The sequence below is a fragment of the Carassius auratus genome, unplaced genomic scaffold, assembly GCF_003368295.1.
Source record: "Carassius auratus strain Wakin unplaced genomic scaffold, ASM336829v1 scaf_tig00003768, whole genome shotgun sequence".
Classification (NCBI taxonomy): domain Eukaryota; kingdom Metazoa; phylum Chordata; class Actinopteri; order Cypriniformes; family Cyprinidae; genus Carassius; species Carassius auratus.
In genome coordinates this window covers 28,948-47,192 of record NW_020523544.1, presented here as the reverse complement: position 1 = coordinate 47,192, position 18,245 = coordinate 28,948, and the positions used below count along the sequence as shown (strand labels likewise).

The 18,245-nt window shown below is 36.4% G+C and overlaps 1 pseudogene; it reads left to right on the top strand.

Annotated features, from left to right (window-relative positions):
* Window positions 1-16,887, top strand: part of LOC113070362 (potassium voltage-gated channel subfamily H member 1-like) — a 45,279-nt pseudogene extending 28,392 nt beyond the window's left edge.
* The last annotated feature ends 1,358 nt before the right edge of the window (window positions 16,888-18,245 follow it).

The following is an 18,245-nucleotide window of genomic DNA, read 5'->3' as shown; positions in this document are numbered from 1 at the left end:
ATCCACTTTGAACAATGTGTCCAGCTCTTTCTCTTCCTCTGTGCGTAAAACATTCAGAGAACAATAGTAAAATAAAATGAAGAGGAAAGTTGACATTTTGAGCATAAAGCATGTTAAATTATGCAAAATATGGCCTAAGCTGATGATAAAAAGTGACAATAAAATTATATTTGAAAAGTAATTTTACAAAAGTGTTTTAAGACATTTTTAAGATCTTCTCTAAGTATGAGTTCATCCTTCTAGCAATAAATGAGTTAGAAGCCTTCCAACTCGCTTGCTGTAGACGTCTTTTATATTATGTTAAAAATCTCTGCAGCACATTGAACTATGAAAATGTATACCACAGCATTAAGTGCCTATTTTTTTAATATATAATTTCTGAGTTAAACAGATAAAAATGTCATAATGCAATAAATGATGTAATATTCTCTTGTGTTGGCTGCATATTGTCTCATTCATTCAGTCAAATGAAAACCTTCCCCTAAGAATACAGATTTTGATATTACAGTAGAAAACAAAAGCAAATATTATTTATAATATAGAAAAAAAATACATAAGAAATAGTTGCAAATACTACAATAATGGAATAAGATGTTGTGAAGCATTTATTTATTTATTCGTTTTTCCTGATACATAATTATTCCTGTAAATAATCTTTAATAAAGAATGAAATGCATTAATGAATGAATGAATGATTAAACAGGGTGCTGTGAGTGGCTTCATCTTTTTCTTACCCATATAATTGTTTAATTTTCATTATAGTGTATACCCTAATGCACAGATCTCAGATTTTTATATATTTCTGATTTTATTGTCCTGCCTGCTGTTACTGTTCATATGAAGTATTATTTCATTCTTTTTCAGTATCGGCCAGAATAAGGCAAACAGTGATCATAGGTTAGACTGATATGACTCATGGATGTACACAGCCCATGACGTACTGTAGCATCTGTCATTTCTAACATCTGTCTGTCTCACAACACAAAAAAGATTAGACTGCTTTGCCTTGTGAAGCCACAGATCTGAGCATCTAATGGCAGTATTTTTCTCTGTTGACAAACTAACGATGTTTAGCTAAATTTGGCTTTCTGCCACGGCTGTTAAACTGATTTGAAAGGCCACAAATGTTCTCGCTTGCTTCTAAAATTTGAACACACACACACACACACAAACACACACACACACACACACACACACATCGGACTATGAAGACAGAATAAAAAGGTTTATCGATCTGACCACTTGTATCTTGAGTGGGTGGATTGAGCGAAACTTTGGGTCAGAGGTCAGTACGCAGTGACCGTTAGATCTATAATGACACTGCTGCTCTACTACACATACAGTATTATGGAATCTCTCTTTTCATTCACTCTCACTTAAAAGTACAATGAACAGAGTACAGTGACAGTGCCCTTGTTCTGGGTGTTTATTCCTCCGTAAAAATCAGTTTAAACTACAACCAAAAAACTGATACTTGGCTCAGTCCAAAACAATCATTCATTGATACGCTGAGGTGTTCAAATATCTTTATTCGCCTGCAGAATCAGTATTCGAGAAAATGTACTGAGACGCAGAACCGTAAATAATTGATCGGAGTGGACATTTTGGCTCTGTAACCCTCTTAATCCTAGATGTGAGCAGATGGAGATGGATGGACAAGACTTCTGTGCATTTGTTGATTTCAGTAATGGATTGAGGGAATATGTCTCATCATTTTTCTCTTTGTCAGACACGCTTATGATAGATGTAGAGTTATACCCTAAGTGAGTTATCAGTCATAATTAGGGGTTCAAGCGCGTGGTGCACACAGATTTAATCATGAATTAGTCCTAGGTTTTGCAGACTGGAAAAAAACACAGCTGTTTAATTCTCTGGATTCTGTAGGTCAATAATTGTCAAAGACATGTTGAAATTTACCCTTTGGGAAGCTATAGCTGGGTCCTTTAGAAAAGAGGCCTATCCAAATATACCCAGAAGCCTAAAATTCTATGGTAAGTCACCTGCATTTGCCAAAAATGCTATTTTAATAATTGATTTAGGTGATTACAGACTTCCTAAATAATATGTAATGTATTTTTCCTTATGTGCTTAAATGCCTAAAACACTTGAACCCCAGTAATCGCTGCTTGCAGTTATATTGAGAATGTGTTTTTGCCAGGATATTACTGTGAATACATTTTTAGCAGTGCTTTCAACTGCTTGAATCCTCTGACCTGACGTGTTAGCGGTGGAATTTTACACAAGTTGAATTTTACACCAATAAAATCAGTACACATGATCTGTCTACTGTTATCTGGGAGACAGAGAGGAAAGACAAAACAGAGAGATCATTTGCAGTATTTTTTTGCTGCAAAAAAAGTAGCTGTAGCAAAAGAGTGTTAGAAATAAGAAACACATTAATTTAACAGTTTATTCTTGAAACAACTGAAAATGGAATTATATTGACTGAAAACAAGTCATAATACACTCTAATGCTCTCCAAGGCTGCATCAAAAATAAAGTAAAAACAGTAGTTTTCTTAGTCAAACTCACTTAGATATCACCCCAAAATCTTGCTACTTGGACTAATAATAATAAATAAATAAAAAACATTCTTTGGATTATCCTGGTTATCATTTATCACCTCCCTTGGACTTAACGGCATACCCCACAATTTATTCCTGTTATGGCAAAGCTGAATTTTCATCGGCCATTACTCCAGTCTACAGTGTCACATACAGTCATGGTCCTTAATAAATGCACCAATCAGGTCTGTTTGTGTGAATAAGAAAGTGTCTGTGTTTCTCCTCAGGTAAAGGTGATGTGTTTGGGGACGTGTTCTGGAAGGAGGTGACACTAGCTCAGGCATGTGCTAATGTGAGAGCGCTAACATACTGTGACCTGCATGTGATCAAACGGGACGCTCTTCAGAAAGTCCTAGAGTTCTACACCGCCTTCTCCAACCACTTCTCACGAAACCTCTTGCTTACCTACAACCTGCGCAAAAGGGTGAGTGAATGCGGTCTGCTGTTTCCTTTCATATTTTCCACTGGCCCCTGTCAAACCATGTATGTAAGCAGAATTTCATGGCACCCACATTAACAGGTTACTACATTCAAATTACACAACACTGCATGAGCACAGCTGGAATTAAACAGTAGCATGCTGAACTCTTAGGAAAATATAAATACTACTCCTAAAGCCAAAAATGTTGTCATCATTTACTCATACTTATCATTCCAAACCTGTATGACTTTCTTTTTCTGCAAAACACACAAAAAAAGATATTTTGAAGAATATTGTTAATCAAATAGCTTTAGTTCCCATAGACTTTCATTGTATTTGTTGCCTATACAGTGGTCAATGGGAATCAAAACTTCTTGCTTACCAACATTCTTCAAAATATCTTCTTTTATGTTCTTCCAAAGAAAGAAAGTCAAGTTTGGAATGACATAAGTGGTGAGTAAATGGTGGCAGAATTTTTGGGTAGACTATTAACATATTTAATGCTGATTTCCACTGGTCAATGAATCTCTGATACGCTTTGTTATGCTTTGCTTGAAAAGGGCCTTATACAATCTGTTAAAGGGCTCATATGATGCAATTTAAAATTTTCCTTTCTCTTTGGAGTGTTACAAGCTCTTAGTGCAAATACTAAAGTCTCAAATTTAAAGAGATATTCATTATAAAAGTTAAGAATCAACAACATCTCCCTAAAACGGCTTGTTCTAACACACACCCACATCTCTACTTCACGATGTGGGAAGATTTGCATAACACAGCCCAAATGTTCATGCAAATAAAGTAGGCGTTACTTTTATTGTTGCTGTTGACATAAATAAAGGATTTGCCACTGACGGGGGCTTATTAAGAGATCAATGGAGCTGCTTTACCATTCAATCAGAGAGACAGACAGAAAAAGAGAGAAATGGTCTGATCAGAAACACTAAACTGGCTTGTTTAATTGACTACAAATGACTGAAAGGCATGTTTTTCAGTTCTATGGGCTTTAATTGGAGAGGACAGTATAGAAGTTACAGGAAATGATAAAGATGCCCGCGTATAAACCAGAGAGTCCACACACCACCTGCTAGGCCACATCCCTGACTTTCCCTCATTGACTTTCTGAAGAAAAACATTACATTTTGTTCTCATTTTATCACATCAAATCACATTCAAATTAACTGTAACACTCCATGAGCCAGATCTTGAAGTGTAGTAATTATCCTACCCATAAATTCCTTCCCAGTTCATAATAAAGACAGCTGTCAGGCTCTCAATGTGTCTACATTTTGGATCTTGGCCCTGTGTTCTGTTTCTCAGTGGAACTGGGTCTGAGGAGGAGGCTAATAATAATTGCCAAGTCTGCAGTTTTCCCATGCATTTGGGCTACTGTTGCTGCAGGTTATTTTTCATGTCCGCGGGTTGAAGCGACTCCATGACATGGTCTTATGTTTATGCAGTGCGATACGCAATGTGTATAAAGACAGTATAAGTCATTATAATCAGCAATTATGTCCCCACTGGATGCAACAAATGCCTTGTTTATAATAGGTTTTATTTTCTTGTCGCTCTAGTGTTCTGACGGGATACTGCATCACAGTATGTTAAGGGCCTAAACATTTCCGTCACACGCTTGAGGTAGTTGACCAATCACAACGCAATGGATAGCTGGTAAATCAGCGTATACCTTGTTTTTCAGAATGCTGAGCTTTGTAAAAATTAACGTATTTCAAAAAGCGGAGCACAGAGGAGCAGCAATAATGTACATTATGTGGAAAATAATTTTTTTAATCCTTAAAACGCATAAACATTGCATTACACCAAATACACAAAATTATGTTCTTTTTAGCAACTTCATATGACTCCTTTAAGAAGAGAGGTTTACGTGTGTGTACCTTTCAGTAGAAGTGCCAGTACAAACAACTGAGGAAATACTGGGATAATTAACATTTCTGTGTATGAGAGCTGTTAATATATAAAGTATTGCTGAACTGAAGAACTGTGTACTATTCATCTGACTGAAAGTAAAGAGAAAGAGATCAATATAGAGCTCCTTTACCATTCAGTCAGAGAGACAGACAGAAAAAGAGAGAAATGGTCTGATCAGAAACACTAAATTGCCTTGTTTAATTGACTAGAAATGACTGAAAGGTGGATTAAGGGATTAAAAGACATGCAGGCTGTTTCTAAATCCTTGTTTTTTCAGTTCTGTGGGCATTAATTGGAGAGGATAGTATAGAAGTTACAGGAAATGATGAAGATGAAGAAAATTTCCCAAGCTGGGTTGCCCAAGTATAAACCAGAGAGTCCACACACCACCTGCTAGACCACATTCCTGACTTTCCCATATTGTTTTGACTTTCTGAAGAAAAACTTTACATTTTGTTCTCAGTTTATCACATCAAATCAGATTCAAATTAACTGTAACACTCCATGAGCCAGATCTTGAAGTGTAGCAATTATCCTACCCATAAATTCCTTCCCAGTTCATAATAAAGACAGCTGTCAGTGTGATAAAATGGCTCTCAGTGTATCTACATTTTGGATCTTGGCCCTGTGTTCTGTTTCTCAGTAGAACTGGGTCTGAGGAGGAGGCTAATAATAGCTCAGCAAGCGTCTGCCTCTTTATTGGAACGGCTTACACTGTATGGCTATAGTTATCCATATGGGTTAAATATAACTATCATATACTTCAGCAAACACTTTCATATTGAAGCCAGGACTAAATCCTTTTACATAATCCATCTGCTGCATAAATATATACTGTTTAACATATTAATGGCACAGGTGAGAGCTTCACTCAACTCTTCACACCTACACCTGTTTGTAATTGTCATGTATGCGTCACTTGTTAGCTGGATCTTTAGCTGAACACTATGGTTTTGTTAGCTATAATGGTCTGTTCTCTTAAACAATACATTTAAACATGAAAACGCAAGATATGGTTATATTAATGGCTCTCTGACTCTGTTGCTAAGTGCGAGCCTCTAATTAGCTCATGCCTCCATGAATTAGTCATGATGTTTACCATTTGATTGTGACCCAGATAGAAAAAAAAAAACTTGTTATACATGGGAAAAAACATGTCATAGGAAGACTACATATGTTATATCTCTGGACAAATTCCTAATTCAACAACAGACTTTATACAGTGGTCAAAAAGGCTGTTTTGGCCTAGATAAAACGGCAGCAGCATACGCAGAGTACATATTGCAGTCCATTTGTGATTATGGGACTGTTTTCCTTCTTTTAATGTATGCATGAGTCCTCATTCCTAACCACACAACTCCCAAATGCAATGTTGAGAGTGTTCAAAAGAGCCACGTCTTCTAAAGCCCCAAAGAAGTATTCTGGGTTGAATTTAAGCACAAAATAACCTCTAATAACAACTAAATACAAACACAGTTGGCCCTTTTTTCTTATATTTAACTTATGCATGAATCAAAGTGTTTCATATTTACTGTGGTAATCAACATTTAAGAACACAAATCAAGTACTTGAATTAAAGTACAAATATTCCACTGAAATATTCCAGAAAATCCAAGTATTCCTCTTGAATTTTACTATAGTGAAACACTTGTAACTCTTTAGTATAGAGGCCAGTTCTCACTATTAACTAGTTGCTAATTAGCATGCCTGTTATTAACATATAGGCTGTTAATTAGTAAACAGAAGTACAAGATGTTTTTGGAAACCAACAAAACTTGTTGGAGGTTAAATATTAAAGATGATCTACTGAGTTTGTAAACAACAAGGCGCATAGCACCAGTTTTGGCATCTTTCTATGTGAAATCTGAACAAACTAACTCCCATGATGCTAAGACAGTACATACAGTGCATCTTTCCTCTGTCACATTTGCATAAATAAGGGCTTAAATGGTTCACCCAATTTGTTTCTGTGCATGCTTGTGGTTGCCAAGGTAACTGCAAAATCCTCTTCATCTCAGCGCTACTGTGTCAAGAGTTATTTTAGCTTCGATTAAGGTTCGGTTTATGCAGCTGTAATGGGTAAAACACAGACATTCATGCACACAAAAGACATTCAAGACCCTTCAATATGCATTAATGTGTGTGCAAAGAGGAATGCGTGTGCTTGCTTCTGTAATTGAATTGCTGTCAAAAGTCATGAGCGGTAAAAGGTCAGGATGTGTATCACTGGTTTGACACAGTCTTTTTACTCAATATACTCAATATGTCCCATCATGACCCTGTGTGAGTTTGGCAGGTGTTAGTGAATCAGTTATCACCGAGGGATCAGATTCTGTGAGGTTGTGATGAGTGTGGTAAATCTGATCTTAGATCAGTGACAATACCAATCAGTCAGCATGAGGCACACGGTGAAAGCACACGGGGTGAATTCACTAAAGAGCAGTATTTCAGCTCAAAAACCTGCAGCTTATTCCCTGACCAAGAACTTAATCTCATAAACAAGCATATATCTTTTATTTATTTTTTTCCAAGTAAAATAACAGAGCCTTTCCTGACATAATTTCAAAACACACAAGCCTATCAATATGAGTAAACTCAAAGTTCTTAGGAAAATACAACAAAGCAGGTAGGCAAACATGCTGATTAAAATAAACATCCATTAGTGGTTAATAATAGTTATAATCTATTCAACACGGCGCCTCATAAGTCATTTGGTTTGAATGTGTACAGATCGTTCCTGCTTATTCCTCTGACTCAGACTTTGGTGCATAGTTAAATTAGGCAGTGATTAATTATGGGATGTGAGGCAAGAATATGAGTTTGTTATTAATGTTAGTGTGTTGTATGTAACTGTATTGACTTTTAATGTTTTTGATAGTATCTTATGCTCACCAAGGCTGCGTTTATTTGACCAATAATATAGTAAAAACAGTAATATTGTGAAAATGATTATTATTGTTGTAATTTAAAATAACCGTTTTCTATTTTAATAGATTTAAAAATGTTATTTATTCCTGCGATGGAAAAGCTGACTTTTCAGCAGCAATTACTTCAGTCTTCAGTCTCACATGACCATCAAAAATCATTCTAATGGTGCTAAAATCATTTTAATATTTAAAATAGTGGCAGCTTAATATTTATGTGAAAACCATTACTTTTTTGACATTTTATTTGGCTTTTATTTGAAATAAAATCTTTCATAACAATTTAAATTCATTCACTTTTGATCAATTTAATGCTCCTTGCTGAATAAAAATGATAAAAAAAAATTAATAGCTACACATTTTCGGAAAGTTTTGTACAGGTGGAGTGATGTTACTCGAAAGCATCTAAAAAAATGAAATAAACCATTCATACCATATACATGTATATACCATCATATATCATATGAGAATATGATATATATGAGTATGAGCAGGTGAGAATTGTATTTTAATGTTTAATGCACTGTAATTATTTTCTAATCTTATAGGCTACACTGTGTTAATAGAAACCTCTAGCAACACTCGTTAAAGAAGTGATTCACCCAGAAATACTTATTCATATATCATATCGTATCATATCATATCATATCATATCATACTCCCAGCATTGATTCCGAAAATATTGCACACACTCAGCTAAATCAAAATAATCATGATAATCATGTCATAATGCACATGTGGTGTGTACGCCTTGTGCATCGTAACAATTATTTAATTCAATTTAAAGAGAAATCACCAAAATGCAAAGTATGCAATATCAATGTCATATTCTCTCAATTTAAGCATGAATTAAACATGAGATTGTAACTTTTACTATAGACACGGTGCAAATGGATGTTTCGTGAAAGGTAAAAGAGAAAAGTAAAACAGGACTGTGCGGTAAGGTACCGTAGGATAGTTGTGTGTATGCTTTAATTTCAGAGTATTACAGTGTTATGGGAATTATTTCTGCTTCAATGTGCACACAGTCGGCTTTTAGTTTGAATTATGAAACAGTGGAGATGTGAGTGCTCCCTCTCGCCCCGCTGTCTCTCACCGTCCCCTCCTTCCCCTCATTTCTACCGTTCTATCCCCAGACTAACACCTCCAACATCACACACAAATTTTGAACACTTTGAGGGCTGCAGAATGAGTTTCCCCTGTTTGATGATGATATATTTAGGGGGGAAAGCAAAAGCAGAATACACGAGTGCTGTGCGCGCGTGTGCGGAGGACGCGTGGCAGCAGGATTCTAACAATACACCATTAGGAATCTCTGTGTGAGCACATAATACCAGCCTCCTCATACATGCAGACACACACACACCTTTGTGTAACGCTTCAGCTTTTGTTATGTAATCCTTCTCTGCATGTCTGTCCTTTCTCTGCTTCGTATATCCTTCAAGGGTGAGCGTTTACAAATCACCAGAAACAATGGCATGAGTGCTGACAGCCTCAACATATACATTTAAGTACTAAGATTATTATTATTATTTTGTAGAGTAGTTTGTGATTTAAAGCAGCATTATTTAATATAGTTTAGAAAATCTTTTTTGCCTCAGTTTGTAAAAAGTAAAAAAAAGAAAAGTGTGTTTAACCTTCAAATTGTGCTCCGGCCATTTTGACATTTTGTATAGGATTTTCTTTTCCTTGAAAATGTAAGTGAATGTCTAACTGACTTTGCTTACACGGGGCATAACAACAACAACAACAACAACAACAACAACAAAAAACATGGCCAGTCTACAAAAAGAAGTTTAGAAATGTCTGATCTCCAAAAAAGAAAAAAAAAAATTACAAAATCCATGCTAACTGAAAGAAAACAAGTTGACAAAAACAAGAAAAATTAGTATAATGAGATAATTACATTAATTTTTTAATAGACTGGTTATTAACTGAGCACACTAAATTAAGTAAAATATTTTCATCACATCACAACTGATGCATTTACATAAGGAAGTTTGTTCCAAGCACAAATATAAACAATATAACTTTGTTAAAGTAAAAAATATATGAAATATGTATGACTGATTGTGTGTACTGATGTAATTCATGAGGAAGTTTTGCTCCATATTAAGAATTAGATCTTTTATTGAATTGACCAAATTAGTTTTTCTACTTTTTTTAACCAGAGATTGGTTAAAATGACTTGTGGAAAGAAAAATCACATCACAGATGCTGTCGTTTGAGCTTTAATTGTATTTAAAGAGATTATTCACCCAAAAAATGATTATTCTTTGATCACTTACTTCCCCTCATGTTGTTTCGAACCTGCATAATTGTTCTGCAAAACGTTTTAACTGTTTTGAAAGGGTCCAGATCAACACTGGACTCCAATGACTTTCATTGAAAAAGTTGACAGTTTATAGTGTGACAGATGTTGTATGAATAAAGCAGGCTACAAACGTGTGTATGGATACCGTGGCTCAAAAAATATTCTTGATGGGTACAAGGGTGGATTTATTTCGGGACAGTGGAAGGGCCTGTGTGTGTCTGTGTCCAGGATGGGAACCGCTGAATGGGAGGGTAGCGGTCTGGTCATTACTGTCCATCATCTCAGTAACGCTGAGAGAAGCAAGACCCTTGACGGCATTCAGAAGTGCAATCTACTGAGGCTGTCTATCTGTCTGACTGATTTTTTCAGTTCTCTCGTTCAGCCTGGATTCTCAGAGGGAGCTGCGTCGTTATATTTCTCCACCTGCTGCCAAACACGATGAGTTATTTAGAGTTCAATTACAAAGAAACATTACATTCAGATGGAAAGTGGCAATATGACAAATCGGAGCACATTAAAGCCCGAAAGAAACAATTTTATGTGAGACATCATGGGGAAATGCCTCATACGCTCTGTATCTCCCACTAATACACATCGCTTAAGGATCATTTTGTGGTGTCTAAACTCTAGAATGGAAAAGAATGTGATTTTGTGATTGTGTGCATAGTCACCATTTTTCGCCATGGACGATTTTGTTCCCACCACTTTATGAAATTGCTTGCTGTATCTAATAAAGAGGAACCCTCTCCAATTGTTAATGTTTTCTGACGCTGGAATTTGTAATTTTTAATGTCTGACTGAGTTTTTGTCATTTTGGAAAGTGACAGCGGCAACGTTCTCTCCCACACACAGCTCTCAGAAATGCACTCAACCTCTCGTTTAACCGGCTTGCTATCCATTCCAGTGAAATCACAAAGCAAAGTGATGCTCCCACATTGTAATTCCACACTGTAATTGTAAAATAAAGGTTAAAATAAGAAATAGGGGTTGAATTGTAAGAGAATTTATGAAGACAAAATTGTAAGATATAAAGTCAAACTTGTGAGATTTAAAGTCAAACTAAGTTATAAACTCTAAAAAGTTCTACCAGGGGAAAATGCCATACGCTGCCAGGGGTAAAATGCCATGTGTATCACCTGACCGCTAGTGATTAAATCACTGTTGACAGATGTTTAAAGCAGGTCCTGGGTGTCATTTGTTGAAACAGTGTTTCTGTTTTGAAATCTGAAGTCTGTCTCTTGTCTCAGGAGATGACGACTTTTAAACCCCCAAAGCTACACCTGAACTTTTCAGAAACACCCTTTGACGGCCTGTTCACACATACACAACATTTACACAGCCTTTTCAAAACATTCACAGTATATATGAAGTGATAGCCTTCAGCTTTATTCTCAGATGAAATGTAAGAGATGAATCAATAAAAATTAAGATAAAAACACATGGCCAATTAAAGTAAATATATATATATATATATATATATATATATAAATATATATATATATATATATAAATATATATATATATATATATATATATATATATATATATATATATATATTTTTTTTTTTTTTTCTTTTCTTTTTTTTAAATTATTCAATGCAAATAACAAACAAGCTTCCACAGCACTACAGCACTATCTTCTACTAGATATGAGGGGAGAGCATGTGTGTGTTGGTCTGTTCCCAGTGATTTCACAGACAGATTGGCGGTACAGATGCTCGGGCGCTCTGTCCCTCTTAATGAATATTCAGAACATCATTATGAATTTTAACATATTAAAGATCGAGTCATACAAATGTGACATGAACAAACTGTCTCAGTATGCTGAGATGTGTGTGACACACACACACACAAAGTCTTTATTAAAAAGCATTTTTTCACCAATCAAAACTGTATGCTAGTATTTGTGTGAGAGAGAAATACATGCCTTCAATCAGTGACCAAAGTGCAGCATAAAATCGCTCCGTCAAGATCCACACTGAGCAGACACTCACATAGCATAGGCTTGACTTTGGGAATCTGCTCAAGAAAAGCCTTCAACTCTGAAATATACATGAACTCCAATAAATAACTTAGAACTTTGAATATCTGCAATATTCATGACACCAAACGCAGGGTCTCCAGGACAGTGAGTGTGATCTCTTTATAAAGAAGTTACCTGGAGTGGTTGTAAGTGGTCTAGATCCACTGAAGTCTATATATTGCATAATCTTGTGCAGCCAGACTTTTGGCTATCACCATAAAGAGTTCATATTGCAGTTTGTTCTAGCCAAGGACTGCCTGTTTAGACTCAAAGAGACTGAAGATAAAATGACTGACCACAGTCCAGTGTTATGTATACCGTGTTTACTTTCATTAAAATTACAGTAACTGATATTGCAAAATAATATTACACATTTTAAAATAATATACTTCTAATATTTTATATTCTATTCTACTTAGAGAAAGCATGAACTTGAAAATGCATACGTTGAATGCAATGCAAGTTGTATGGACAAAAGAATCAAAATCAGTGTTTCTCAACTGGTGGGTTGCGTTGGTCATTGTCAAAGTCAAAGTGTGCTAAAATTAAAAAATCTATTTTGAAGATATTGCTAAACATTTATTTTACCATAGTAAAAGTTAAAATTTTCATCTCAGTTTTTAGTATTCATTTAAAATTAGACAAATTTGCTGTTATTTTAATCTCCAATCTGTTATTAATCAGTTTAGATATTTAAATTTTTTAATGCTTCGCTAACTAGCAGAAGACACCAACCGATTTTAAATTCCAGTTTTGCAGATGGGTAACGTTGTAACACTGTGTTAACATGTGCTTTACTATTATTAAACTACACTATTCTATGACATTATTAATGTAATTTACACTATTTACATAAATTAATTTGAATGAGAAACCACGAGGAACAGGTGAATAATGACTGACAGTCAATGTTTAATGTTTAGAAGTTATTTCAAGAAATGTGAAGCATGAGATGTTGTCAGGCTCAATGTCAGTGTCATTATTCTGTCGTTATTTTTGTGACTTATGAAATAGAGTCTCTTGTCTCAGAAGAACGAACTATCCTGTCCTGTCTATATATATTCTAAAAAGTGGGTCGCAGCATAGTATTCTTGTTTTGATGTGCTTGTTTAATGGTTGCCTGATTGCACATGCATTAAACCAACTCCATGTGTCTTTGCAGCTTGTGTTCAGAAAGATCAGTGACGTGAAGCGTGAGGAAGAGGAGAGGCTAAGGAGGAAGAATGAAGCCCCTCTGAACCTCCCCCCTGATCATCCTGTCCGCCGTCTGTTCCAGCGATTCCGCCAGCAGAAGGAAGCCCGTCTCGCCGCTGGGCATCCCAGTCTTGATGACCCTGATCTCGAGAAGGGCCAAATCCACCACGAATTCATGAGCCAAGATGTAGTCCCCACCACAAGCATTGTCACAGTAACAGAAAGCCCGGCCACGCCTATCCCGTCCCACCCGAGCAAAACCCGCACCCTGGGCCCTTTTGACCAGGCCAAGCTCAGCGCCCCTGCCCCAAACGTCCTTCGTACATCAGAGCCACGAGCACGAGGCTGGGCCAGGTTTAGGGAAAGCATGGCAAAGCCAGAAAGTTGGGGAAATGTTTCTAAAGCAGAATCGATGGAGACTCTTCCAGAGCGGAGCGGCTCCGGAAAAACGTCGGAACCCGGCGGATTGAAGAAAACTGATTCCTGCGACAGCGGGATTACTAAAAGTGACCTCCGGCTGGACGAAGGTGGCGCCCGCACACCTGTAGACCGAAGCCCAGTCCAGCCCGACGGAAAAGCTCCCCCAATCCCACCAATCCCCACTATTCCCGAACACACACTGCACGCCTCACTCCTGGAACTCCGTACGGAACTTAAAGAGGAGCTGTCGGCACTCAGTAACCGAATGGTTGCATTGGAGACACAAGTCGCTGAAGTGTTGAGGTTGTTGAGGAGTAGAAAGTCTCCGACCTCTCCCATGTCACTCTTCCAGATCTCACGGCCGACATCACCAGACACGGACAAGGAGGACATATTCCCTTGAAGAAGATGAGGTAATCATCTTTATTTTTGAAAGGGAAACAATTATGAGCCTTTCTCTGAGAAAAAAATGGAACCAGCAAAAAGCATGACAGAGAATGTGTGAGTGTGAGAGAGAGAGAATGAGTGAGGGAAAAGGATGAAATAAGAAACCGGAAAGGAGAAGAGGATGTCTTATCCCAAGGCAGAGCATCTGCGATACCAAAGTGATGGTGTGTTAGTTGGCACTCTTTGTGTGGAACTGCTCTTTGTTTTTGTCCTGCACGGCTGACAGACAGTGAGAGCTCTTGCCGCAGGGCCCACTCTAACTGATGGTTGTCATGGCAATGCATCATCCCCAATCGCAAGTGCGGGCCCTTCAAGATCCCACTCATGTAGCAAGTCTTCCCCTCTCCTTTGCTTTTCACACACACACACACACACACACTGCTGTTTCTGCTCTGTCGTCTTTCTGGTATAGGGATTCATTCTGTTCCTTTCTGCTGGTTAACTCGCCGCTGAATACAAGCCTGTATCAGGAATCACAGAGCTAAGTGTCTTATGGTCTGGAGACAAAAGTCTAAAGAAGCAAGAAGCATTCCAGGAACTAAGGAAACCCCAGGCAGCTTTGGAGAATTACTTTAGACAAATGTGTTTGTACAATGACAAATCAACTACCATCCCGAGAGTTAAGTGTACACGTTACAGGAAAAGCTAATGAGCTCTACAGGGCTTTCGAAGTGTAACAGCTGTTAAGGCCCTTTTCCATGACTTGCTTCAATGCACATCTCAACAAAATGTAAAATCTAATTGACAGCAATGGTATTATATAGTTTTAGGAATTCACAATATAGCGGAACCATATCAGATTTATTGGGTATCAGCCAATATTCAATATTTAATTGTGCAGTGCATGTTCATTTCCATTATTTTAATATTTAGACTACATTTGCCATCATCTAACACTCACAGAAAGCTAATATTTAAAAACACTAAAAATTTAACAAGACTGTTAATTGTAATCTGTAGCAACTTTTAAAATGAATATCTATTTTTCATACTGTACATTATACATTGTTGGGATTCGGAAACTCACTTTTAACATTTAAAATCACTGATTTTAGCTTTTATTGTTTAATTATGAGTTGATTTAGAAAAAAAATTGTATAGAATTTTAATATTAGTCATCAGTTATCAGTCATAACATAAATATCAGAATTTTCATTTTTCACCAAATCAGGTATTTATTTATTTTTCATTCATTTTCTACAACTGGTCCATCTCCTCTCCCTTACATTGTCTATGAATATTTCTTCAACATTGTGGGAAACGGTTATAATTTTGAGCATTGTGTTACAGCGTGTGACTGCAGACAATGTGTGTCGGGTAACGCTGTAGCATGATGTTCAATGAAATTGCAGATGTTGATGCAAGTCATGTGAAAGGACCTTCAACAATGGAAGAACTAGTGAAATTTACGCATGTATGTTGTTTCTTTATCAACGATTGGGTCTTCCAGAAAGCACACAAACATATTACCATGGGCGCACTATTATTATTCAGATCTCTAGTGCATTGTAGCTTTGTTTTTCAAAATGAATTGATGGATGTAATCAATACACATGATTTTTCACAACACCACAGTACAACATAACACATTTACGAGGAACTTTCAGCATTACAGCAAACATCTAAACACAAAGAATCTCAGGAATGAAGAGGGGTGATGGTTTGAGAGCTCATTCTGACCCCTTCCTTGGATGTTTTTGCATATTAAAAACTAAAGATGTGGCATTATGTTCCCACCAGGTCTGTTATAATGTCTAGAGACTGGGGAGAGACTGGGACTTGTTTTCAGGGGCCTAAAATAGGCTTTTTAATTCCCACTCTGACAACTGAATTTTTTTTTTTTTTGTTGAGAAAACAGCTTTTTTTTTTTTTTTTTTTACCAAGACCATAAGATATGTGTCTGTAGATAAATTGCCTTGTAAAATTAAACAACCCTGAGAAATATTCACTGAAGATATGACAGCTAGTGCCAGTCTCCCCTATTATTATATCAAACAAAGCTCATAATGCAAGTTTGGGAGGAGCCTGTTTAGATAATCCTTTAATCACATGGCTAAGATATAAATAGCTGTTTATTTCACTCTTTTTTTTCTGAACGCATCCCTCCCACATATCAGCTCCACCTTGATTTCCATAATGAGGTCCAGGGGGGAACAGAGAGATCCAGTCTACTCAGATCATCACCACCAAACCTGATTATGTTCTTCTCCATCACCGAACATATGAACTTGTATTTATATATTCTGAGATGATGCTTAATAATTCAGGTTTTCTCATTTGTATCTCAGAAAAAGAACGAGTGCCCGATTATACAAACTCGCACGCATGTTGCGAATTGTGGTTATGAACATACTGTGAGCGGTTAAGGGACATGTTAGCATGCTGTGTGATGTTCTCAGGTTAGAGAAGTTATTATCAAGTCCACAGGAGATGTGCTGAGGTCAGTATCACCTGAGAGCAAAGAGAGAGAAACATGACTCAGAAAAATGACCTAAAACCAAAACGCTACCAAGGTCATATCAAAAATCATATCTAATATAAATGTGATGAAAACTGATTTTGTGTTGGGAAAAAAAGACGAGTAGCTCTAACAACATGAAGATTTATTTCTGTTTACAACAAAGATACATTTATACAGTATGAAGATTTTTTACATCCTAGTTTCTTTAAAAAAAAAAAAAAAAAATTTATATATATATATATATATATATATATATATATATATATATATATATATATATATATATATATATATATATATATATGTGTGTATTATTGCCCTTGAGAGATAATTATCTCATTTTGTCAGCAGGATGCCGGAGAAACGATATTAAATGGTAAAATCCAATTAAGGTTGTTTTATGCTTCAGAGCATGTTTTACAATAACGACATCTTAATTAGCTTTAATATTATGGGTCATTTGCTTATACTCCAAATGCTGAGCTGGAATGGAAAAGGTTTAGCGGTTGTACCCCGTGCTGTTACTTCACCATCTTTTAGAGAGCAACCCAGAACTGATTTTAAATAAGACATATGAATGTTACAGTGATACTAATAACAATACTGACATGCAAATCCATGTAAACTGGAATGTAAAGCATCAGCCTGAGCTGATTCTGAAGCAATAATCATTGCTGCTGTATTTCACCCAGATTATTCCTGCCATGCTCCTCCAGCCCAGATATAACATTTAACCTGAACCACATGATGTAATCAATGTAATATAACAAAACAAAGCAGCCCTGATGTAACTGCATGCCTCTGCAGCACAACAATAACAGTCATAATATTCAGAGAATGCACTTTTTCATCGTGAGAGAAAATGAGAGTGAGGATTTTACAGAGCTGATTTGTTTAAGAAGAAATGCGCAGCCTTGGACACTAGCATGGTTTACTCGCAGAGACACGTTACCATCTGATCGTGACCGATTTGATCAAATACGCCAACAGCATGGCTTGTTTTGCACTTAAAATAAGGTTAAGATATGCATGGTAAATACAAAGGAAAATGGAATAAATTACCATTAAAAAGAAAGTACTCCTCTACTGCATGAGTATTTAATCTCTTGCCTCTTACCCCATAGAGCTAATGGATTCACTCTTTGAAGCAGACCTGTCTGACTCTTGGAGAGCGAGTTCAAATTTGCATTTAGCGAGGGGAAATGAATCCTCACAGATCTTAGACTCACTTTAGGGAGTTTGCATAGTTTTTTCAGACTTGAGAACCGAAGTACCGTGTCTCGACAACAAAATTGGCCACTACATGATTAGAGACCAGACACCAGTCCGTGATTGAGAAACTTTTCTATGGTCGGATTTATTTCACAAAAGCCTAAAAGAGAAAACACCCCCATTTAAACCCCAAATCAAAAGAAAAAAAGATTGTTTTCATAATTATTAAAATAAAATGAATATTAATTAAATATAAAATCTTACATTTAATTGAAGTTATTATTATTAGAGTACTGAGAATTGAACATGATAAAATCTAAAAACACATTTTATTTCTAC